The following is a 26587-nucleotide window of genomic DNA, read 5'->3' as shown; positions in this document are numbered from 1 at the left end:
GGCAAAGCTCTTCCCTGGGGATGAAAGTCAAGAGATTGGCTCCTCTGGGGGTGTGTAAGGACCAGAAGGAAGCAAGAGGGAGTTGGGCGGGGCTGGGGGCTGGTCGGTCATGTTCTGTTTCTTGATCTGGGTGCTGGTTACATGGATATGTTCACTCTGTGAAAATTCATTGACATGTATACTTAAGATTTGTGCACCTATCTTTATGGACAGTACGCTTGAGTGAAAAGTTTAATTTAAAAAGTAGAGGTAAAATGCATTTTATTACATTTCCTGGAGTTTATAATTTGCTATTTTGAAATGCTATGGATTCTGAATGAATATTTGGTGATGATAAATTTTGTCATTTTGATTAAAATGTTCCTTTTATCATCCTCCTTGAGGGATCATTTTTCAGCAAATATATGTTAGAAAGTCTTAAAAAAAAAAAAAAAGAAAAGAAAAACTAACCAAGCAAAATGGTTCTAAGCCAACCTTACATTTAACGATCATTCCGAAAAAGGGTGTGTATCACTGAACTCTCAAGCAGACAGAATTTACAAATTCTATTGAGCTAGACATTTGTTTTTTTTTTAATCAAAGTTTTAAGCTTATATCCTTTGACATTACTTCTTTTGCTACAGTTATCAATAAGTATAGAAAGCAGTTTTCTCCCGTAAATATTTCTTGAATTTGGTCTATCGTCTGCATCTCAGCTTCCTTGCTCCGGTGCAGGTTTTAATTATCTCTTTCCTGGACTACTGTGATAATTTGTCACAACCTGACAACACAGTCTTGCTCCTTCAGAACAGACGCTGTCTAGCCACCATAGTGACCCACTTAATCACAAATCTGATTATTATATTCCCTGCCTTGAAACTATCTCAATTAATGGAAACTTCATCCTTAGACTTCTTTCCAAACACCTTTGCCTCATCCTTGATTCTTTCTTTCTGTCAGAAAAAGCCAATTAACTCTATTTTCAAAACGTAGCTGGAATCTGTCCATTTAATGTCATCAACCTTACTACCATGTTAGTCACCATCATTTTGTGCCTAGGCTATTGCAAAGGCCTCATATCTCATCTCCTTGCTGCCATTCTTGTCTCCCTATAGTCTATAGGTAGCACCAGAGTAGAAAAAAATATATAAGTCAGACTATGTTACTTCTCTGCCCCAACAACCCCCCTCTCCCCAGGGGCTCTCACTTTCACTCTGGGAAAGATCCAAAGTCCTTGGGCAGCCCTGTAAGACCTCTGCCCCTGTTATCTCTCTGTCCTTATCTCCTACTCAGATTCTCTGCTCTAGGCACACTGGTTTCCTTGGTGTTCTGTGAACACAGCAGGCACACTGCTAATGCAGGTATTTCACAGTTGCTGTTCCCTCTGCCTGGAATGCTCTATCCATAAACCTCATTCCATTACTTCTTTCCAGTGTTTGGTTACTGGAGATGTCCCCTTCTCCATAAGACTTACCTGAACAGGCCGACTTACTCTGGAGACCTGTTGGGTAAGGAAGGAAGAAAAACGGGAAGGAGAGAAGGACGATATGGTTCCTCTCTTTAGGGGATTAGAATCTGATTATCTCAGACTGCTAATAGACAATTACAATAAAATATAATAAATGCTATGATTGAATTTAAAAATATAATTCTAATTTCTGAAGAAAGGCAGGAGTAGGACCCATAGATGTGGGAGTAAATTACGTATAGATGGAAATTTATGAGAACAGAGAGAGCGGGAAGAGAAGAGGACTGAGGATAGAACACGAGGGAACAGTAAAAAGTGTAGCTGAAAATTTAGACAGGAAACGTATCCAGGAAGCCATTATGTATACAACTCCAAGAAGAAGGGGGATGGTCTGAATTTAGGTATTAGAGTTGGTAGTTAGGTCACTAATGACCTTGAAATATAGAAGTTCAATAGAGAATTAAAGAAATAGAGTGGTTGGCAGTGGATAGGGGCCTGAATGAGGTTGGAGAAGAGGAATTGGTGGGTGTAATCTATGTATAAATTATTCTTTCAAGAAGTCTATCAAGAAGGGAAGGAAGAAGTTGGGGTGAAAAAAGGAGAATTTAATCTTTGTACAAAGCAATGGTACAAAGAGAGGAAAGAAAGAAAGTCTGAGAAAACTAAAATTCTATGTGATTGAAGGGGAGCTTGCACTCCTTAAAGGAAGCTCCCTAGGGTTACAGGGTACTAGGATAGCTGGAGAAAAACTGGCATATGAGACGGTAGATAGGTAGAAAGTGAAACTAGCCTGGCTGAGTAGGAAAGCATAGGATTGTACCTAACTGCCATCTTGAATTATACAAAGGAAAAGAGAAGAAGAAGAAATGGCTGTATTTAGGGAACCAAGGGATATTTTCAGAGTATACCTTAACAATCAACAAAATATCAGTCACTGTGAATAACATTCCTTTTGGTCACGGCTAGTATTTCGGGGTGGGATGCCTATAGGGAGGTTAAGTTTCATTTTCCAGAATGGTCACATTTACTGTTCACTGTTTTAGAGACTTTAATCATATTGTCTCTTTGGCTTTATCCACCAAATCTAAGACTTCTAGTTCATTTAATATATCTTAACTTGGAAAGCACTAAATTTCCATAGTATTTTAAATTTCATTTCTTTGGGTCTTCTTGCATACTATTCCATCTGTATCGAGGTATAGTGACATAGCTTCGTTAGTACAAGGCAATGATTATATTTTCTCTTCTATCTGAATATTCCATTTAAGGATGCCCAGCACTTTGTGTGTCCTTATGGCCACAGCAGCACTGATGCCTCTAAGAATAGTTGACAAGGCTTCTGAACCTCCCTCCTAAGTAGAAATTGATAATCAGAGGTAGAAACTGACACGTCATTGCAGCGATAGTGATTCTTAAATTCAACTGACTTCAATACTTTCTTTAACCCACTCACTTCCTGCCCTTTAAGACTTGAATTAACTTGGTTTGAATTAGGGGCAAAAATTTGGTTTAATTTGCTGAGCTTATCAAATTTATGTTCAACGTGTGTCTAATAATATTATTGGAAGAGGGGAAACAAATTACACTCAAACTTCCTTTTGAGTTTTCCAGCCATGACCTTAGAAATCATGGAGAAAACCATAAAACTGAATATTACTTGTCATTATATATTATTACCTGTTATTACAGGGCATTTATTGTTTCATATGATATGTGATGATTAATGAGATTTCCCCTTATAAAATTAGAAAGCAGAACTGCATTTTTGGTAATTCCATCCTTGTGTTTTGTAGTGTTTTAATATCTTGGATTTAATAAGTACATTAAAAATTTGAAATCAAGTTAGGAATTAGATGGCAGACTATCAAAATTTTTATTTAACCCCTAACTGTTAAAGCTAGACACAGAATGTTGAAAAGAAAACCCTTATAGGTGAGGAAATATGTAATAAAAATGTCTGTCGTGTATATTACATATTCCGGGAATGGATTCTAGCACTGCCCCACTGCTGATGGCATTGCTAGATAGTGCTCTGTGGTTCCACCGCAGTAGGGATGGAAGAACTTTCTGTTTACACTGCCACTACGCTGCCACATAGCCAGGGTCCTGCTGACCTGATGTGGTGGCTGAATCTGTTGTGGATTGATTCAAGAGGATGCTCTGCATCGGTTAGTGGGAGGAGGCAGCTCCAGGTGTTAGAGCACGGCTGGACTTGATTTCTGCTGTTGTCCACTGCAGCTGTCCCATGGATGAAGGAAAACTGTCATCAGACAATGATAAGAGTGACAGGTACTGAGGCTCAGGGAATGGGTGAGAGGAGCTGAGCTGTCCGTGGAGGCTGCCTCAGCTCCCACGTGGCTCCAGAGGTCTAGTGATGGACAGCCATTGCGGTGCTCATCGATAGGGTCCCTTCAAGAAAATTCTCATATTCCAGCTTGTTATGGGTTGAATTGTGTCCAATCCCTCCCTGCCCCCCAATTCATATGTTGCAATCCTAACCCCAATACCTCAGAACGTGACCTTATTTGGAGATAGAGTCCTTACAGAGGGAACCAAGTTAAAGTGAGGTCATTAGGGTGGGTTCTAATCCACTATGACTGGCATCCTTATAAAAAGGGAAAATTTGGACACAGAGACACATGTAGAGGGAGGACGATGTAAAGAGACACAGGAAAAGATGGACAATCTATAAGCCAAGGAGAAAGACCTGGAATAGCTTTTCTCTCACAGCTTTTAAAAGAAACCAACCCTGCTGACACCTCAGTTTCTGACGTCTAGCCTCCAGAATGGTGAGAGACTACATTTCTGTTGTTTAAGCCACCCAATTTGTGGTAATTTGTTATAGCAGCTAATACACGGCTCTTCTGACATTTCTGTTTCTTTGACCTCCCTCAGCCGGCCCCCTCTTTCCCTGGTTTGTCCACCATCCAACTTCCCCTTCACAAGTCATGTCTAGTTTCATACCTAATGGGAGAATTTTTCTTCCTCTCAAGCCTTCATCTCAAATTGTTTCTGTGCTAGAATCCACCCTTTGACCCCTAAAGATCTACACTTCTGTAACTCAATATTCAGGAAGTGGATTCCTTTTTCCTCTGCTTTTTGTGCTCGTATCTCTTCTTTGAGCAATGGATGTGAGCCAAGCTAGGTGACTACGTGAGACAACTTTGGGGCAAGGATGTAAAGGAAGATTCCAAGGAAAAAACTCCTTTAATTAATAGCTTAATAACATCATCATGCTGCTTGTATGTAGATATGGATTTATCAATAGAGTTGCCCCAGAATGGGCCTCTGTGTTCCCTGCCCCCATACCAGAGTCTCTTTAACCTCAGAGAAATAAACTAAAACAAGGTAGTAGGAGGATTGAAAGTTAAGGAAACGCCCAAGCTTATAAGACTTGGATGTTTTTAGTGCAAGCAGTGTTGTCAGCCTATGGTGGCAGCACACCTACAGGCAGGGAAACAATCTTCGGTATCTCACTCCATGGTCACTGGTGGTTTCCAACACACAGCCAAGGGGTTTTGGGCTTGTGGATACAAGAGGGAAGTGTTTCCATGATGGAGAAGGAAAGGCCAAGGTGAGTCTCTCTTAACCTTCTAAGAGAGTGGGTGAAAATGGAAACAGAATCAAGAGAGCCAGGAACCATGGTCAGTTGTGAAGCATTTAATACAGTGGCTCGCGGTGAGCACTCAGTAAGCGTCAGCTGGTATCATTATTATCACATTTTGTTAACTTTGAGCAGCACTTTTAGAATTTTTTTCTGGAGTATTTTAAAGTAATACCGGACATCATGTCGTTTCACCTGAAAATACTTTCAGTATGCATTTCTAAGTTCTTGCTTTTTTTAAACATTAGCCACTCATGGAGACATTCTAACTGTTCACATTTTCCAGGCTTCTCAATCGTAAAAGAATTTCCACAGACTCCCTTCACCATATCTACTGACACACGCACCACCTGCACCATATTCTCAGCCTCATGCCTATTCCATTCATCAAATTCACCACACTGCTCCCACCAAATCCAATCCCCCACTTTTACTCTATTTTCCATTTCTTTTCACCCATTCAAATGATATCACTACAGAAATTTGCAATTTTCTCTCTTACGTCATTCAATATTTCCCTTCCACTGAATCATTCCGTCAACACACACACATGCTGTTCTTTCTTGCAATTTTAAACTTTCTTTTGGCCACACTTTTCCTTCCAACTAAGGTTCTTTTCTCTCTCCCTTTGTATCAAAACTCCTCAGAAGAGTTAAAAGGCATACTTTCCCTCCTCTCCCAGTTTTAACAACTTTGAAGTAGGAATACTCACAGTTACTTACAGGAGTCTAGCAATGATTAGTAACAGCCCAGCAAACTTGTAGCTGCTTGAGATCGGGAAGCTCTAGTTCAGGGGTCCCCAACCCCCCGGCCGTGGACTGGTACCAGTCCGTGGGCTGTTAGGAACCGGGCCGCACAGCAGGAGGTGAGGGGCGGCCGAGTGAGCAAAGCTTCATCTGTATTTACAGCTGCTCCCCACTGCTCGCATTACTGCCGGAACTTCGCCTCTTGTCAGATCAGCGGTGGCATTAGATTCTCGTTGGAGCGCGAACCCTACTGTGAACTGCGCATGCCAGGGATCTAGGTTGCGCACTCCTTACGAGAATCTAATGCCTGATGATCTGAGGGGGAGCTGAGGCGGTGATGCTAGCGCTGGGGAGTGGCTGCAAGTACAGATTATCCTTAGCAGAGAGGTTTGACTGCCCAGAGACCATAATAAATCAATTGCTTGCAGACTCATATCAAAACCCTATCAGTGAGTGGCAAGTGAAAACAAGCTCAGGGCTCCCACTGATTCTGCATTATGATGAGTTGTATAATTATTTCATTATATATTACAATAATAGAAATAAAGTGCACAATAAATGTAATGCACTTGAATCATCCCAAAACCATCCCCACCCTCCCAACCCCGGTCCATGGAAAAATTTTCTTCCACAAACCAGTCCCTGGTGCCAAGAAGGTTGGGGACCACTGCTCTAGTTGAACCGTATGGCTCAGAGAATGGGCTCTGGAGACTGAGTGGATTCAAATCCTGGTTCCTCTAATTATTATATGTGTGATCATGGGCAAAATTTTTTGTCTAACTCTCTAAATCTTGGTTTACTCAACTATAAAATAGGAGAATAATAAAATTACCTCGGTATTAAATTTGTTATGAGAATTAAGTCAGATAATATATATTAAGTGCTTAGCAAAGTGCCTATTACATGGAACTCAATAGAGTGGCTTTCACCTTCATTAGCATCCTCAGCCTCATGATAATACATCATCTTAGGTGCACATGTAAACACATGGACCATGATGGGCCATGCCAGAATGATCTGTAAAGGGTTTGATTCACATAACGTGAATCAACAAGCAGGGTAACATTTAACTGTTTACCCCATCCTCTCTTGGTGAAAATATCTGCTATTCAGTTGTGACAGAATCGTGGTGTTATCAACCTAGCAAGGATGTTATCAACCTAGCAAGGAGGCACCAGAATACTGTAAAAGGCAAAGTCTACTTTTGGTCTTCAGCAAAATGAAAATTAAAATGTAATTAGTGTGTCAAAACAATAGTTTGCATCTTTTAATTCCTGTTCTATGTTTTGGCAGAATGTTTTAATTATTGTTTTCTTTCGTCTTTTCTTTTGTTTCTATTGATTTGTTGCCAGTTTAATTGTGCCACTAGGACCTCCCAGTTCTCAGTGGGTTGCCCGCAGGGGGTTCTGCCTGCTTCATTGTTTTAAAGTAAACCAGATCTCCAAATAACCTACAAAACAAAATCAGAATTTGAAGGATTTTTTTTTTTTTAATGAGGAAAAACTAGGAGGAATAAATAACAAGACAATATTCACGGTATAAAGGGAAGTTTAAAAGAGAGAGCTACTGTTACTAACTTTAGATCTAAAGGAATGATTATTATTAATAAATGTGCTATAGGCTTATCTATTTAAAGCAAAGGAGCAATGAAAGAACAGATTTAAAAAACCTTTTTGTTTTGCTTCACAAGCCAAATTATTTTTTCTACTTGTATTAGAAGAGCTGTATTTGGATGAGTACAAGTGTACAGATAGACTATCACCACAAAGTCAATTCCGTCCGTCACCGAATTAGTGTTCTTAGTTGATTCCTAGTTTATTGAAAATTTTCAGCTGCTTTTAGGGTGCAAATTTAGTAGAAAGAAAATTTAAATGGCAGTAAAAGGTGATTAAGACACTGATTATTGTTTGTTTTTATGGTCAATTGGCCTAGAAAGCAAAGAAAAGAGGTGTTCAAGTTGTGAATGGCTAATTCTATGTGAACAACACCATGAATGATCACAGCATTGTCTCTGTGGGAGTGTTGGCTCCACCATTATGTGGACCTTGAGCAAATTACTTGACTTTCTGAATCTCAACTTTGCTACACAAAAATGGGAACACTGTTAGCACCTTCCTATAGGCTTGATGTGAAAAATTAAGTGAGATAATGCAATATAAAGCATATACGTGCTCAGTCCTTATTAGTTGCTGTTATCATAGTAGTAGGAAGCTAAGATTCAATGGAAACCCTCCTCAGTAAGTATACACATAAACACCTCCCCTCCAGAAGAAGCAAAAACCAATGTACAGAGTACTGCATAGTGATCTGGCTGGGAGCATTGGCTGGGATTTTGTGTCTCTTCGTCTGAGTATGTTCTCTTGTGCCATCCCATGAGCCAAACGACATCCTGGAACCACTGCCATGGCTCAGTTGGGATATGACTGTGGGGCAGATCCAAGTGTCATACCAGTGGTAACCTGTTTTTTTTGTTTTGTTTTGAGGAATTTAGCTTGATGAGTATATTGAAGCAATTGTATAATACAGTGTTTTTTATATGATTTTAACCATGACCCGTAGTCAAAATAATACTTCTTCTTATGAGGTACCCTCTGTTATTTCCCCTCTTCTTTTCCCTTTTTTCCTGTCCATTCTGTTTCATTTTTAAAAAAAATACAGGCATACTTCATTTTATTACACTTCACTTTATTGGGCTTTGCAGATACTGCATTTTTTAGAAATTGAAGTTTTGTGACAATCTTGCATCAAGCAAGTCTATCAGCACCATTTTCCCAACAGCGTTTGGAAAAATGCTCGCTTCATCTCTCTGTGTCACATTTTGGTAATTCTCACAATATTTCAAACTTTTTCATTAGTATTATACTTGTTATTGCAATCAGTGATTTTTGATGTCCCAGTTATTGTTTTGGGGTGCCACAAACTGTGCCCATATAAGATGGCAAACTTAATCTTAAGATGTGTGTGTGTGTTTTGACTATGGTACTGCCATTCTCCCATATCTCTCCCTCTTCTTGGACCTCCCTATACCCTGAGACACAATAGTATTGAAATTAGGCCAATTAATAACCCTACCATGGCCTCTAAGTGTTCAAGTGAAAGGAAAGTTCATGCATCCTCTCACTTGAAATCAAAAGCTAGAAATGATTAAGCTTAGTGAGGAAGGCATGTCTAAAGCTGAGACAGACCAAAAGCCAGGCCTAATAGTTAGCCAAGTTGTGACTGCAAAGGAAAAGTTCTTGAAAGAAATGAAAAGCGCTACTCCAGTGAACACACACATGATAAGAAAAAAGAACAGGCTTTCTGCTGATGTGGAAATTAGTGGTCTGCATAGAAGATCAAACTAGCCTCAACATTCTCTTAAGCCAAAGCCTAATCCAGAGCAAGGCCCTACCTCTCTTCAATTCTATAAAGCCTGAGAGAGGGGAGGAAGCTGCAGAAGAAGAGTTTGAAGCCAACAGAGATTGGTTCTTGAGGTTTAAGGAAAGAAGCCATGTCCATAACATAAAAGTGCAAGGGGAAGCAGCAAGTGCTGATGTAGAAGCTGCAGCAAGTTATCCAGAAGACCTAGCTAAGATAATTAAGTAAGGTGGCTGCACTAAACAACAGGTTTTCAGTGTAGATGTAACAGCCTTATATTGGAAAAAGATGCTATCTAGGACTTTCATAGCTAGAGAGGAAAAGTCAATGCCTGGCTTCAAAGTTTAAAGGGACAGTCTGACTCTCTTGTTAGGGGCTAATACATCCGGTGGCTTTAAATTGAAACCAGTCCTCAACACGGTTTACTGAATGTTTTAAGCCCACTATGACTTCTCAGAAAAAAAATATTCCTTTCAAAATGTTACTGTTTATTGACAATGTACCTGATCACCCAAGAGCTCTGATCGAAATGTACAAAGAAGTTCATGTTGTTTTCATACTTGCTAACACAACATCCATTCATGGAGTAATTTTCACTTTCAAGTCTTATTATTCAAGAAATAAATTTCATAAGGCTTCGGCTGACTTAGATAGTGATTCCTCTGAGGGGTCTGAGCAAAATAAACTGAAAATCTTCTGGAAAGTGTTCACCATTCTAGATGCCATTAAGAACATTCATGAGGGCTTCCCTGGTGGCACAGTGGTTGAGAGTCCGCCTGCCAATGCAGGGGACACGAGTTTGTGCCCCGGTCCGGGAAGATCCCACATGCTGCAGAGCGGCTGGGCCTGTGAGCCATGGCCGCTGAGCCTGCGCTGCGCAACGGGAGAGGCCACAACAGTGAGAGGCCCGCGTATGGCAAAAAAAAAAAAAAAAAGAACATTCATGAGTCATGGGAAGAGGTCAAAATGTCAACATTAAGAGTAATTTGGAAGAAGTTGATTCCAACCCTTATGGATGACTTTGAGGGTTCAAGACTTTAGTGGAGGAAGTAACTGTGGATGTGCTGGAAAGAGCAAGAGAACTAGACTTAGAAGTGGAGCCTGAAGATGTGACTGAATTGCTGTGATCTCATGATAAAAATTGAATGGATAAGGAGTTGCTTCCTATGGATGAGTGAAGAAGGGGTTTCTTGAGATGAAATCTACTCCTGGTGAAGACTGTTGAAATGACAACAAAGGATTTAGAATATTACATAAACTTTGTTGATAAAGCAGCAGCAGAGTTTGAAAGGACTGACTCTAATTTTGAAAGAAGTTCTACTGGGGGTGAAATGCTATCAAACAGCCTTGCATGTTACAGAGAAATAATTCATGAAAGGAAGAATCAGTAGATGTGGCAAACCTCACTGTCATCTTTTTTAAAAGAATTGCCACAGCTGCCCCAACCTTCAGCAGCCACCGCCCTGATCAGTCGACAGCCATCAACATCTAGGCAGGATCCTCAACCAGCAAAAACCTTACGACTCACTCAAGGTTCAGATGATGGTTAGTATTTTTTAGCAACAAAGTATTTGTTAATTAAGTTATGTGCATTATTTTTTTGACATAATGCGATTTCACACTTAATAGACTTAATTAGAGTGTAAACATAATTTTCTCCGGGTAGGGAAACCAAAATATTTGTGTGACTCACTTTATTGCGATATTCACTCTATTGCAGTGGTCTGGAACCAAACCCACCATATCTTCAAGGTATGCCTGTATTTGGTTTCACCAAATTGATTTCACCTCTCCCCCCATGTGCCCAAAGGATCTCAACCTGCAGTTTGTAAAACATACTGTAATGAACAGTATTCTCTACTGGTTTCCTCAGGTCATCTTTGCTTTCTTTATTCATTTTTTCCAGCAACTTTATAATTCTATCTCTGAATGAAGTAGCTGCTGTTATATGATAGGAGAATTCTACTGGCAGGAATGAGTTTCTAAGCTGAGTGAAAATTTTTGTTGTGTGTAGGTTTTCAGAGCACACTGAGATGTAACCTCAGAAGCATAGAATTTGAAAGCAGTGAGTGTCCTTTTAGCATTGAGGGTCAGGCCATACCACCTTGTTTTTTCCCCAGAGGATTTCAAAATATCTCAGATGCCTGCTTGTGCTTCCCCTACCCGAGCAGAGTCACTGACATGAAACCCCTTTAGATGGCTGACCTGCGCCTCTTCATGTCTTCCTTCAATCTCTTTGAGTCTGGATAGCCTCTGTTACTGCTCCTTGCGGTGTTCTATAAAGGTTACTTACTTGATGAGATGGAGGTGTAGGAGGGGCTGGAATCTCCTCATTATCAGCAGCATCTCATGACCAGAGCTGTTCAAACATGCAAGGCAAGGAAGTCTTAAATGTTCTGCAATGCCAAAAGGTATAATACCAATAGGACTGGTTGGGAAGCTGGCATCAGAGCATCAATCTCAGTGCAGCTTATGTGTGGAGATGATTGGGACCCAGAGAAACACCTGCCTGTTCTAACTGGTGATCCTCGGCAGAAAAAATTGTGTCGTAATGTCATGTGCCATTTTTATATATCATATCTCAGTAGTTAGATCGTAAGCTCCCAAAAATAGGAGTGATATGTTTATCTTTTGTCTTCCTCCATCGAGGCATACGTGCTGTTCACACTCAGTCTGTATGGACTGAATGAACAATATGCTATGGCTGTATTTCCCAGATCTGCTATTTAATTTTAGTCTGTTCTATAATGCAAAATGCTACTTTTTCCCCCTGGAGTCTGGGTTGATTAAGCTAGATTTTAAAATTTTTAGAAAGAAATGTGGAAAAGCTGACAGCTTGTGGATGTGCACAATTAGTTATTTGGAAGAATACAGGTGTTTGAAGTCTTTCTGATGACCTTGAGTAGGATGTGTGAAACTTGTAAGAGTTGAAACAATTTATAAGCCTCTAAATATCTTGGCAATTTCATTTTCAAAATTACAGAGGTGATGAGAGAAACTTCTATATATTTGAATGCTTTTTACAATGAGAACATTATATATTTATAGCCAGGAATAATAGGAATAAAATAATTTCCTTTTGCAAAGAAAAAATATGAAAAATAGCAGTATCTTCTATTACAAATGTGGCAAAAAGTCTACAGGACTCAAAATAGGTCATATCTATTGTTGGTGTTGAGAGAAACTTATGAGGAGCTGGGCAAATTCTTCACCAAACTTTTGTTCTTTTCTTAACAGTACTAAAGGAACTACAATAGAAGAATGAATTAGGATTCAAGCCACTGGTTTTGTCTCCCTTTTCAAAGTTTTGAATAGTTTTCAAAAAGGGACAGTTTGCAAATGTAGTCTGGGAGGGAAGTAGACTTGTCCCTGAGCTGAAACTTCATACGACAGGTTGCAATAAAGATCACGTTTTATGATAGAGGTAACATAAATACATGAGCCACAGGGGTTCTCGGGAAAGGACCAGGGAATGGAGGTGCAACTGTGGGAACAGGTCTTCAGGTTTTATTTTCCTTATTTGGTGAGTCCACTTATCTCTAATGATTCTTTAAATAAAAGGGAAGTGCCCCCTTTCATTTAGTTTCCTCTGCGCTAAAGAGAAAAATGTAAGGGTTTGAAAAATTCCTCTAGTCTGTAGGCTTCATGAAAAGCAAAACAAAAGCAGACACCAGCTGTAATTTCATAAGAACAACAGTAGCCATACCACCCAATGAATGGGTGAGCTCACCAGTCATATAGATACAACGTCCACTAGAAAGGTTGATCAGCTAGGGCCAACCGCAGATGAAAGATGGAACCTTATTCACAGCACAAATGCTGTCAAGTGCCTTGTGGTTTGAAGAGATTCAGAAGAGCCTTAGATAAAAAGCAAAGTGGCCGTTTGAACACTGGCAAACTGGAAGCCTGAGCTCCTTGGAAACTTGGGGCTTGCCAGGTGGTTCACTTTGGCATTTTAGGGGATGGGTGAGAGTGAGTGTATGAAGTCTGTGAAGTGTAGCTACCAGAATAAGGGGTTTCCAGAATTCATTCATCCATCAAACATAAACTGGGTACCTACTCGGGGGATTATATTTGTTTTATTGATGGGGAAATGCAGAAGCCCAGATCCTTATTGGATATCCTTCAGTGCCTGAAGTTTGGAGAACTCTTCTCCTCTATTCTCTTTCCCCAACTCCTTTGTTCTCCAATTTATTCCCTCCCCAACTCTGCACACCAGCCCTTAACTCCAACTCATGATTCAGTTTTCAGTTTCGATGTGACTTCCATAGAAAAGCTTCTTATACCCCCACCCCTGTCCTTCCCAAAAATTCGGCTGGATTCTTCCAGTACGTTATGACATTATTTTCCTTCCCAACACTTACCCAACCTCAAATAAATAACTGTCTTTGTAATTATTTGTTTAAAGTCTGCCTTCCCCACTGGGCAGAAAGTTCCGTGAAGGCAAGGACGAGCCTGTCCTATTCCCTATGTCCTAGGGACCTAAACGGTGCTAGTCTCAGGGCAAGATTAAGACATTTAGAGGACCTGCTGCCTCCCAGATTGTGTCACTGAAGCTAAAACAATACACGTGTGTGGAAATTCAAAGAAGTACTTTTGGATTTTCAGATTTTTCTGACTGTAAAATTCTGGCCCCACACCTGTTGCTTCGCTGGAAATCTACGTGGGAACTAGTCTGCCTACCAAGTAATCTGAGCTGTCACCTGGTAATTTGTCCACGTTCACATAAGTAGTCAGTGGGAGAGTTGGGATTCCAACTCAGGTCTGACTGATTTCCAAGTCTACCATCTTCTTTCACACCAGGCCGGAGGAGTGGGAGAGGGAAGGAAAGAAAAGGAGAGGAGAGGAAGCAGAGTCATGGTTTCTACCTTTGTGAGATTGGTTTGTGTGTCCAAGGCTGTACTGTAAATGTATACCGCAAGGTGTGTGTTCCTTGTAATTATCCTTTCATTCACTCCTTCATATAGTTGATACTTACTGAGTGTGTATTCGGTGATAGGCATTGGGATACTGAGGTAGAGAAACTCCAGTTCGTGACCTTAAACAGCTCAAGGTTCAGTGGAGGTGACACACAAGACTGCACAAGATGGCAATCTGACCTGGTCACAGCTCTGACAGAAGTAAGAACAAAGCCCTGAAGGAACTCAGTTCTACAGCTCTGGGTCCCCACAAGTAAATTTTAGAGTAATAACTCTCTGTATTAAAACAATTCTAGTTTCTCTTTAGGAGAAAAAAAATTAAAATATTTTGTGGCATTGTTGAGATATCCCTTGAATGTATTCAATTCAAGAAATGCTGCTTTATGTTCAGACATATACACTGCATGTCTACATTGAGATTCTTGTATTAGAAAAAAGCACTCATACAAAAAAATCCTACAGCACCGAAGAGAAGTGTTTAAACAGATCGTGCATTAAGATAAAGTTTTTTATCTCTCTTCCTATCCAATACTACATTCCCATGTGAAAATTTGCCACTGCTTTGATTTAAAACATCATGACATATGCAAAAATAAATTTTCTCCTGTATCTTACTTGCCAAGGAATGATTTTGAATGCGTTCCCTGATCTACCCTCCCAGTCGTGCTCTGTCTACTGCAATTCCCATCTCAACGATGGCACCTCCATCCTTCCAGTCGCTTAGGGATCTTTAACTCCTTTTTCTCAAGCCCTTCATTCATATAATAGGAAATTTCATTCATTACGCTAAAAAGATACTCTGCATCTGATATCTCTTGGTCACCGTGGTAGGCGCCATGATCATCCCTTGCTTGGATCATACTAATAGCCTTCTCACTGATTGCCCTGCTTCTGCCCTTGCCCACTCACTCATCGTAGTGTATTCTCCACACAGCAGCCAGAGTGGTACTTTTACAACTCTCCAATAGCTTCCCATTTCATTCAGAGTACAAGACAAAGAATCTACACAGGCCAAGGAAGCCCTAAAGGATCATCTCTGTCACCTCTCTGACCTCAGCCCCAACTCCCTCCTTCTGTTCTCCACTCTAGCCATATCTTGATTTCATTTTGTTTTTTAACCCTGCTAGCCATGCTCCTCCCAGACCAGTAACTCTCAACAGTGATTTTTTTTTTTTCCACCAGGGGTCTTTTGACTATTTTTTGGAGACACTTTTGGTTGTTACAACTGGAATTGTGGTGTGTATTACTCGCATCTAGCGGGTAGAGGGAGGCTGCTAACCATCTTGTAATGCACTGGACAGTCCCTACCACAAAGAATTACCTAACCCATAATGTCAATAGGACTGAGGTTGAGAAGCTGGCTTTTCCACATGTCTAACTCCCTTCCCTCTTTCAGCTCTGGGCTTAGCTGTCACTCTTTCAATAAGGTTTTTTCTAATCACCCTATTTAAATGGACTACTGACAGGTACCCCTGATCCCTCTTATTCTACTCTACATTTTCCTTTTCATAACCCTTGTCACCTATTCACATCTATATGATTTACTTTTGCTTATGGTTTATCTTCTACCTGCCCAGCTAGATTATAAACTTCATAAGAGCAAGTGTTATTTGTCTGCCTTGTTTCCTAATGTGGCCCAGAGGACTCCCTGGAGATAGTAGGCCCTCAATATATTTTGCTGCATAAATAAATTTAATGCTCATGCATAAAAGACTAGTAGTAGGACTTTGGTAAAGTAGGAACTTTTTTTTTTTAGCATCTTTTTTGGGGTATAATTGCTTTACAATGGTGTGTTAGTTTCTGCTTTATAACAAAGTGAATCAGTTATACATATACACATGTTCCCATATCTCTTCCCGCTTGCGTCTCCCTCCCTCCCACCCTCCCTATCCCACCCCTCCAGGCGGTCACAAAGCACCGAGCTGATATCCCTGTGCTATGCGGCTGCTTAAAGTAGGAACATTTTGATCCTCACTTGCAACTCAGTATCCTCCTTAGGGGTGTTTTAAAAGGAAATAATCATCTTATCAAAGCTATCAGTTTGTGTCACCTATTGAGGGGTAGTTTGAAATTCCGGGCTTGGGGGTTTGGTGAACTTTTCTTCTGTATTTTATGACCTTGTTTCAAGTACTATCAAAGTACCTTTGATATAATTAGAATAATCTCACTAAGAAGCTCTGTGTTATTTTTCTCCAGGTATAAATAAAAGATGTGCATTCAGGAGATTTCCTTCCTTCGTAATCGGTGTCACTGTCAGGCAATATTTATTTAACAATTTCATAATTTGTCACCTTTCTTTGACTAAATAATGCTCAAAAAATGGACAATAGAGAATATCTTTTATTTTTAGACTCAGAAGGATAGATCCTTTATCTTACCAATGCTATTGTTTAGCAATAATACAGATTTACACTTTAGTGTCTGGTCCTCCTCAGCTTGAAATGTCTCCAGGCATAACGAACTGGTTGTTTCTAAGTTCGATAGCCATGATTCTCAGGTCTTTATAATAGTTTACATTTGAATTTGTCTTATTTTCACTCCGTGGTGAGTTTGCTTTTATTGGAAGTTGGTTTTTACTAAATAGATACAAGTTGAGTATGATTTTTACACTTGGGGGTCTCTCTAGCCTGCTCTTTCTTCAAGAGCAAAATTTGTCTCTCTGGAGGGAAAAGGTTCAAAAAATATTGCTTATTCTTACAATTTTGCAAATGTTTGCCTTCAGGTCTCATAATTCCCCTACTGCCAACCTGTTTCCATTCACATGTCAGTTGCTCATTACATGAGGAGTCTGGAAGTCCAGTGCAAGGAAACTACACACTTTCAAGTAAATTACAGGTTTTGAGATGGCAGAATTTGTTGTCTGGGCACACACACACTATGGTTCTTTTCCTTCCTTCCAAACATGTAATATTGATTTTCTCTTTAAAGGCTATTCCCTCTGTGTATGTCTCTCTTAAACCTAATGAAATAAAAATATGGGAATCATTGCTGTCTTTGTTCTGATGGCACCGTAAGGTTGGTTGTGACACGAGGGAGGGAAACTGGCAACTGGCTTTTTACTTTTAAGCACAGCTTTCAAAATAAATCTTCAGGCAAATGCTTTGGAGACATCTCAGCAAATGCCCTGTGATCTTCAGTTGGACTGTCAAGTTATTTTTTCAAACATCAGTAGCTTTACTGATTTTCTGTAAAACAAACAGAGCCAATTTTTCGCTGGGGGGCAGAATCACTAATTACAGATGATTTCCATTAGGATTTCTCTTTTCCGTGTTAAACACCCAGGCAAAATCTCTTTTTACTTTCATGATTTGAATGTGTCCGAATGAACTGTTAACTTTACAGGGACCCCAAGAGTTCCAGGAGATAAATGTGAACAATTTTAATCTCATGACTTGTCTTAATTTTGTTTACCCTCTTTCATTTATAAAATAAATTTATCCTCGACCAGTATTGGTAAGAACAGTTATTTTCAAATATTGAAATGATTTAAAATTTCATTATCTGAAAATCATATGTCTGCGAAATAAGTCCCAGACTTCCTAGGGCCAACTTTATTTGCAGAAAAAATAGAGCTAGAGACTTACATGGATGATGAAGAAGTGTATCATTAGAAATGTACATGCATTATATAGAGTTATATCAATGCCTTCCTCAAACTGATAAGTATTTTCTTAGGTTGTCTCTTGGAACACAAACTATTCATTTGGTACATGCACTAAAGTATATTTACATCTTCTATATAATTGAGTGTATGATCCAGTGCCCCATGCATGTGCAGTTAGAATGGTTCTTGAGTGTTCCTGAATGTTTAGTTTTTCTGAAATAAACTGCAAATTATATCATGCAAATGATCATTCAACAAAAACAGGAAGACATAAAACATATCAAATTATTATTCTAGAAGGACTCTTGTGTACCAATATAAGCTTCCAGTTGAGAATAGCACACAGTGGCAATTGTATAATTAATAGTCAGCATGAGGCTAAGATACTCTAAGGAAAGATTTTGCTACAAATGCTTAAGAAGACAAGAACCAAGTGGAAGACACTCAGCTATTTGTCATAACCAGTGACCTTAACGGAAAAAACGTGACCGTAGGTTTGTTTCCCCAAATGGTACGCTGTCTTGGTGATTCAGAGGGGGAAGTGCAAGTTTTAAAAATGGTTTATGCTCAGGAACAAAAATCAGGTCTCTTCTCTGTTCCTATAGTGGTATATGTCAGAACATAAGAGTTGGTTCTCTGTCTGATGTGTCCACAGATGCATGGTTTCTTTCTTTAACCAGCTGTAGCTAATTGCATGAGGGCCGCCTCTTGTGCTGAACATGAAAAGGAAACCTGTAATTTATTGCAACAGACCATACCATTTCTGTTGTACAACTGCCTTTTCTGTCATGTCAATGAGTAGATTTCTCATGGTACATTGGCAGCTCAGAAGCTGGAAAACAGCTTTAGCTGGAGAGAGAGAGAAAAGAAAGAGAGAAGAGTTTCCGAATACCTTCATATACTTTACACAGAACTCAATAAAAGGATAAACTAGAAACAGAATTTCCCTTTGCAATCTGCCAGGGGCAATTTTTTTTTTCCCCGCTATTGTTTATACATAACTCTTTGAATCAACGACACTGACTTACAGTACAAGTACGTGTGACGTGCAGCAGAGTATTAGTTTCTATTGAGCAACACTCCTCACATGCCTGGTGAAGTGGCCGGGGAGACCTCCACTGTAAATAGAGTGAGACCCCCCAATGCACCCTCCATTCCCTTCATAGGCCTTTCATGGTTGCAAGGTATAAAATAGGCATGAAATGACTGGGCCTGATTTTATGCCCATCAAGGTGTTTACTAGAAGTTCAGTTCCTAATGAACTAGACTCCGCCCTGCCTTAAGGCCCATGTGTAAGTGCTTGTCAAAGTGGTGCCCTTCTTTTGTTGAGGGGAAATTCAAATGAAAAGACATGTATTTTGCAGGAGTGGAAAGAAACAAGTTGAGAAAGTGCCGTGTATGTTTTCCGGTTGACTCATGGCCCCCTCAATAGTCCTTTGTGTGAGTGTGGTAAGTTTTCCCCTGACACTCTGAGAAGGGAGTCCTGGGAACACTGATTCCCAGATGGCAGGCATGGAAACTCCACAAGGGTCTCCAAACTGAGCTGTTCTCATTATGTCGGTGCACGTGGTACCTGTTGCCACACAGGTTGGGAGACTTACACCCCCTGTCCCACCATGTCAATAGTTTGGGGAAGATTCTAATTAGGCAGAGGATCCCTAAGGGCCATCTATCTGCCCATCTGCCTATGACTGGCTCTGCAGATGCTCCCTGTGGTCATTTCCAAGCTGGGTTACTTCTCCGTACAATTTGAATCAATTAAAAATGCCCAGTTTTGCTTTTATGGGTTCAGAAGCAAATCCTGCTACATGTTTGTTCCTGTACATTGTTAGGCAATGATAGCTCTAAGGAAATCAGTAAATTATGTCCATCTACATAATTAAGAAGTAACTGAACAATATATTACAGTGCATTTAAGAGAAAAATGCCATTGAACCATACATACATATATGAATCAAATATACATGTGTATATATGTGTATGTATATATACACACACATATACATACGTTACATTCTAGCGGTCAGCAACGTCTAATCAGATTAATGTTTGCTAACTGGAAAAATATAATATGATTGTCTACATCCCAATTCACATGATGACTATTTTTCATCCTTTGTGGAAATAAGGAGTAGAGAAGGGACTTTTCAAAAACCTCAAAAAGTGAATAATGACCAGTTTTCCAACCACAACCCTCACAAATAAGCTTCTGTTTTTGATTTCCTATACTACTTTTCCATAGGGAAGTTGTTCCTTCCATTCAGCAGGGGAAAAAAAAAAAAAGGATCCATTATGCAAAATCACACAACTAGCTCTGTCTATGACAGTATAAACCTTTAAGTTACAGAAAGTCTAAAATTGTTATAATTTTACTAAATTCTCTTCATTTTCAAACTATTTTGGCAAGAAACACAATGTTTTTGCAGTAGAAAACTTAGAGAATACACTATACTACACAGTTCTTAAAATTTACCCTATAAGTAGTCTTTGAATAAATCAGATACAAATGGGTTCCCTAAAAACTTTAATTCCCAGGAAAGTTACACTTTATTGATGTAAAGTATTTAATTTTTATCAACCCTTTGAAAATTAACACTACATACTTTGATTTCAAATATATTCTCAGAAGAGCTTTTCAGGAATTCCATTTAACGCAAGACTTCAAAAATTTGAGTTATACTTAATTAAATTGTACCTAATTCAAGAATGTATTTAATGTTGTTTGAGATTGCTAGCAGAATTTGTTAGTTTTCAGGGTTTGTGAGAATATTCTACATTATTTTCTTAACGTTGGGGTTCTTGAAATGATTGTTTAGTCCAGGACTAAATATAGTTCTTAGGCAGATTAATCCATGAATATCAATTTATTCTCAAGGCTGAAACAAGAAAAAAATTCTACCTTGATATTAAGAAGTTTCAGTTCTATTTGGAAGTCGGAATTGGCCACCCCAAATGCCTGAGAGTATAGAATAAAGTCCTGCGCCGTGAGGTATAAGATTTAGTTGTTGTGGGTCAGTAGCACCTGGAGGTCAGGAGACCTTGGAGTCACGTTGGTTTTCTGAAGGCGATAATTTATACGCATCCTATCAACTCTAACTTTGTGAAAACTTGTGAAAGGACTAATGCCTTTATATAACTGGCAGAGAGAAAAAGTAGAAAGAAGCAGGAGACTGAAAGAGATATTTGTTGAGCCCTTATATGCCAGACACTGGGCTGGAAGCTTTGCTTATATGTATTGATATTATGCCCTTAATGTTCACAGTGACCCAGTAAGACAAGTTTATTACTCTCATTCTACAAATGAGGACACCAGGCTCAGCGTGATTGCTAATGACTGTTAGAGCCAAGATTTGAAGCTACATAGGTCTCATTCCAAATCCCACGCTCCTTTGTTTACAGCGTACTGCCCTTTAGCAAGGTCAACTTGGAGGCCTCTTTTTGAAAAATTATATCCTTTGCAGTAGAGAAGAGTTATTAAATATACAGTAAATGTAACTTAATTTCTTTAGTGTGGTCCAACTTTACATGTGAATTCATTCATAAAATCCTAAGACTAAAATCATTCTTTAGATTGTGTGTTTTGATTTTGGGTTCTGAAAATGTGGTATCTTTCCTATTAAAAAAAAAAGGTCTGGAGGAGCTTCAAGATGGCGGAAGAGTAAGACGCGGAGATCACCTTCCTCCCCGCAAATACATCAGAAATACATCTCCATGTGGAACAACTCCTACAGAACACCCACTGAATGCTGGCAGAAGACCTCAGACCTCCCAAAAGGTAAGAAACTCCCCAGGTACCTGGGTAGGGCAAAAGAATAAACAGAGACAAAGAATAGGGACGGGACCTGTACCAGTGGGAGGGAGCCGTGAAGGAGGAAAGATTTCCACACACTAGGAAGCCCCTTCGCGGGCGGAGACAGGGGGTGGCGGAGCGGGGAAGCTTTGGGGCCGCGGAGGAGAGCGCAGCAACAGGGCTGCGGAGGGCAAAGCTCAGAGATTCCCGCACAAAGGATCGGCACCGACCGGCACTCACCAGCCCCAGAGGCTTGTCTGCTCACCCGCCGGGGCGGGCGGGGGCTGGGAGCTGAGGCTCGGGCTTCGGACAGAGCGCAGGGAGAGGACTGGGGTTGGCGGCGTGAACACAGCCTGAAGGGGTTAGTGCACCACGGCTAACGGGGAGGGAGTCTGGGAAAAAGTCTGGAGCTGCCCAGGAGGCAAGAGACTTTTTCTTGCCTCTTTGTTTCCTGGTGCGCGAGGAGAGGGGATTAAGAGCGCTGCTTAAAGGAGCTCCAGAGACGGGCGCGAGCCGCGGCTAAAAGCGCGGACCCCAGAGACGGGCGGGAGACGCTAAGGCTGCTGCTGCCGCCACCAAGAAGCCTGTGTGCAAGCACAGGTCACAATCCACACCCCCCTTCCGGGGAGCCTGTGCAGCCCGCCACTGCCAGGGTCCCGGGATCCAGGGACAGCTCCCCCGGGGAGAACGCACGGCGCGCCTCAGGCTGGTACAATGTCACGCTGGCCTCTGCCGCCGCAGGCTCGCCCCGCATCCGCACGCCTCCCCCCACCCCCGCCCCGCCTCAGTGAGCCAGAGCCCCCGCATCGGCGGCTCCTTTACCCCGTCCTGTCTGAGCGAAGAACAGATGCCCTCAGGCAACCTACCTGTAGAGGCGGGGCCAAATCCAAAGCTGAACCCCAGGAGCTGTGCGAACAAAGAAGAGAAAGGGAAAACCCACCCAGCAGCCTCAGGAGCAGCGGATTAAATCTCCACAATCAACGTGATACCCTGCATCTGTGGAATGCCTGAATAGACAACGAATTATCCCAAATTGAGGAAGTGGACTTCGGGAGCAATGATATATATATATTTTTCCCTTTTTCTCTTTTTGTGAGTGTGTATGTGATTGCATCTGTGTGTGATTTTGTCTGTATAGCTTTGGTTTTACCATTTGTCCTAGGGTTCTGTCTGTCCGTTTTTTTTTTTTAAGAAAACTTTTTTCTTAGTAATTATTTTTTATTTTAATAAGTTTATTTTATCTTCTTTCTTTCCCTTCCTTCCTTCCTTCCTTCCTTCCTTCCTTCCTTCCTTCCTTCTTTCCTTCCTTTTCTCCCTTTTCTCCCTTTTACTCTGAGACGTGTGGAGGACAGGCTCTTGGTGCTCCAGCCAGGCATCAGGGCTGTGCCACTGAGGTGGGAGAGCCAAGTTCAGGACACTGGTCCACAAGAGACCTCCCAGCTCCATGTAATATCAAATGCAAAAATCTCCCAGAGATCTCCATCTCAACACCAACACCCAGCTTCACTCAATGACCAGCAAGCTACAGTGCTGGACACCCTATGCCAAACAACTAGCAAGACAGGAACACAACCCCACCCATTAGCACAGAGGCTGCCTAAAATCATAATAAGGCCACAGACACCCCAAAACACACCACCAGACATGGACCTGCCCACCAGAAAGACAAGATCCAGCCTCATCCACCAGAACACAGGCACTAGTAGCATCCACCAGGAAGGCTACACAACCCACTGAACCAACCTTAGCCACTGGGGACAGACACCAAAAACAAAGGAGACTACGAACCTGCAGCCTGCGAAAAGGAGACCCCAAACACAGTAAGTTAGGCAAAACAAGAAGACAGAGAAACACACAGCAGATGAAGGAGCAAGGCAAAAACCCACCAGACCTAACAAATGAATAGGAAATAGGCAATCTACCTGAAAAAGAATTCAAAATAATGATAGTAAAGACGATCCAAAATCTTGGAAATAGAATAGACAAAATGCAAGAAACATTTAACAAGGAGCTAGAAGAACTAAAGAGCAAACAAACAGTGATGAACAACACAATAAATGGAATTAAAAATTCTCTAGAAGGGATCAATAGCAGAATAACTGAGGCAGAAGAACGGATAAGTGACCTGGAAGATAAAAGAGTGGAAATAACTACTGCAGAGCAGAATAAAGAAAAAAGAATGAAAAGAACTGAGGACAGTCTCAGAGACCTCTGGGACAACAATAAACACACCAACATTCGAATTATAGGGGTCTCAGAAGAAGAAGAGAATAACAAAGGGACTGAGAAAATATTTGAAGGGATTATACTTGAAAACTTCCCTAATATGGGAAAGGAAATAGTTAATCAAGTCCAGGAAGCACAGAGAGTCCCATACAGGATAAATTCAAGGAGAAACATGCCAAGACACATATTAATCAAACTATCAAAAATTAAATACAAAGAAAAAATATTAAAAGCAGCAAGGGAAAAACAACAAATTACACATAAGGGAATCCCTATAAGATTAAGAGCTGATCTTTCAGCAGAAACTCTGCAAGCCAGAAGGGAGTGGCAGGACATATTTATGGTGATGAAGGAGAAAAACCTACAACCAAGATTACTCTACCCAGCAAGGATCTCATTCAGATTTGACAGAGAAATGAAAAGCTTTACAGACAAGCAAAAGCTAAGGGAATTCAGCACCACCACACCAGCTTTACAACAAATGCTAAAGGAACTTCTCTATGCAGGAAACACAAGAGAAGGAAAAGACCTACAATAATAAACCCAAAACAATTAAGAAAATGGGAATAGGAACATACATATTAATAATTACCTTAAATGTAAATGGATTAAATGCTCCAACCAAAAGATATAGACTGGCTGAATGGATACAAAAACAAGACCTGTATATATGCTGTCTACAAGAGACCCACTTCAGACCTAGGGACACATACAGACTGAAAGTGAGGGGATGGAAAAAGATATTCCATGCAAATGGAAATCTAAAGAAAGCTGGAGTAGCAATTCTCATATCAGACAAAATAGACTTTAAAACAAAGACTATTAGAAGAGAGAAAGAAGGACACTACATAATGATAAAGGGATCGACCCAAGAAGAAGATATAACAATTGTAAATATTTATGCATCCGACATAGCAGCACCTCAATACATAAGGCAAATACTAACAGCCATAAAAGGGGAAAACAACAGTAACACAATCATAGTAGGGGACTTTAACACCCTACTTTCACCAATGGACAGATTACCCAAAATGAAAATAAATAAGGAAACACAAGCTTTAAATGATACATTAAACAAGATGGACTTAATTGATATTTATAGGACATTCCATCCAAAAAGAACAGAATAAACATTCTTCTCAAGTGCTCATGGAACATTCTCCAGGATAGATCATATCCTGGGTCACAAATCAAGCCTTGGTAAATTTAAGAATGTTGAAATCGTATCAAGTATCTTTTCCAACCACAATGCTGTGAGACTAGATATCAATTACAGGGAAAATATTTGTAAGAAATACAAACACATGGAGGCTAAACAGCACACTACTTAATAACCAAGAGATCACTGAAGAAATCAAATAGGAAATCAAAAAATACTTAGAAACAAATGACAATAAAACACAACAACCCAAAACCTATGGGATGCAGCAAAAGCAGTTCTAAGAGGGAAGTTTATAGCAATACAATCCTACGTTAAGAACAAGAAACATATCAAATAAACAACCTAACCTTACACCTAAAGCAATTAGAGAAAGAAGAATAAAAAAACCCCAAAGTTAGCAGAAGGAAAGAAATCATAGAGATCAGATCAGAAATAAATGAAAAAGAAATGAAGGAAACAATAGCAAAGATCAATAACACTAAAAGCTGGTTCTTTGAGAAGATAAACAAAATTGATAAACCATTAGCCAGACTTATCAAGAAAAAAAGGGAGATAACTCAAATCAATAGAATTAGAACTGAAAAGGAGAAGTAACAACTGACACTGCAGAAATATAAAGGTCATGAGGGATTATTACAAGCAACTATATGCCAGTAAAATGGACAACCTGGAAGAAATGGACAAATTCTTAGAAATGCACAACCTTCCGAGACTGAACCAGGAAGAAATAGAAAATATGAACAGACCAATCACAAGCACTGAAATTGAAACTGTGATTAAAAATCTTCCAACAAACAAAAGCCCAGGGCCAGATGGCTTCCCAGGCGAATTCTATCAAACATTTAGAGAAGAGTTAACACCTATCCTTCTCAAACTCTTCCAAAATATAGCATAGGGAGGAACACTGACAAACTCATTCTACGAGGCCACCATCACCCTGATACCAAAACCAGACAAAGATGTCACAAAGAAAGAAAACTACAGTCCAATATCACTGATGAACCTAGATGCAAAAATCCTAAACAGAATACTAGCAAACAGAATCCAACAGCACATTAAAAGGATCATACACTATAATCGAGTGAGGTTAATCCCAGGAATGCAAGGATTCTTCAATATACGCCAATCAATCAACGTGATACACCATATTAACAAATTGAAGGAGAAAAACCATATGATCATCTCAGTAGATGCAGAGAAAGCTTTCGACAAATTTCAACACCCATTTATGATAAAAACCCTGCAGAAAGTAGGCATAAAGGGAACTTTCCTCAACATAATAAAGGCCATATATGACAAAACCACAGCCAACATCGTCCTCAATGGTGAAACACTGAAACCATTTCCACTAAGATCAGGAACAAGACAAGGTTGCTCACTCTCACCACTATTATTCAACATAGTTTTGGAAGTTCTAGCCACAGCAATCAGAGAAGAAAAAGGGATAAAAGAAATCCAAACTGGAAAAGAAGAAGTAAAGCTGTCACTGTTTGCAGATGACATGATACTATACATAGACAATCCTAAAGATGCTAGCAGAAAACTACTAGAGCTAATCAATGAATTTGGTAAAGTAGCAGGATATAAAATTAATGCACAGAAATCTCTTGCATACCTATACACTAATGATGAAAAATCTCAAAGAGAAATTAAGGCAACACTCGCATTTACCACTGCAACAAAAAGAATAAAATACCTAGGAATAAACCTACCCAAGGAGACAAAAGACCTG

The sequence above is a fragment of the Grampus griseus genome (genome assembly GCF_964374135.1).
Source record: "Grampus griseus genome assembly, chromosome: 13".
Taxonomy (NCBI): domain Eukaryota; kingdom Metazoa; phylum Chordata; class Mammalia; order Artiodactyla; family Delphinidae; genus Grampus; species Grampus griseus.
This window is presented reverse-complemented; position numbering follows the sequence as displayed.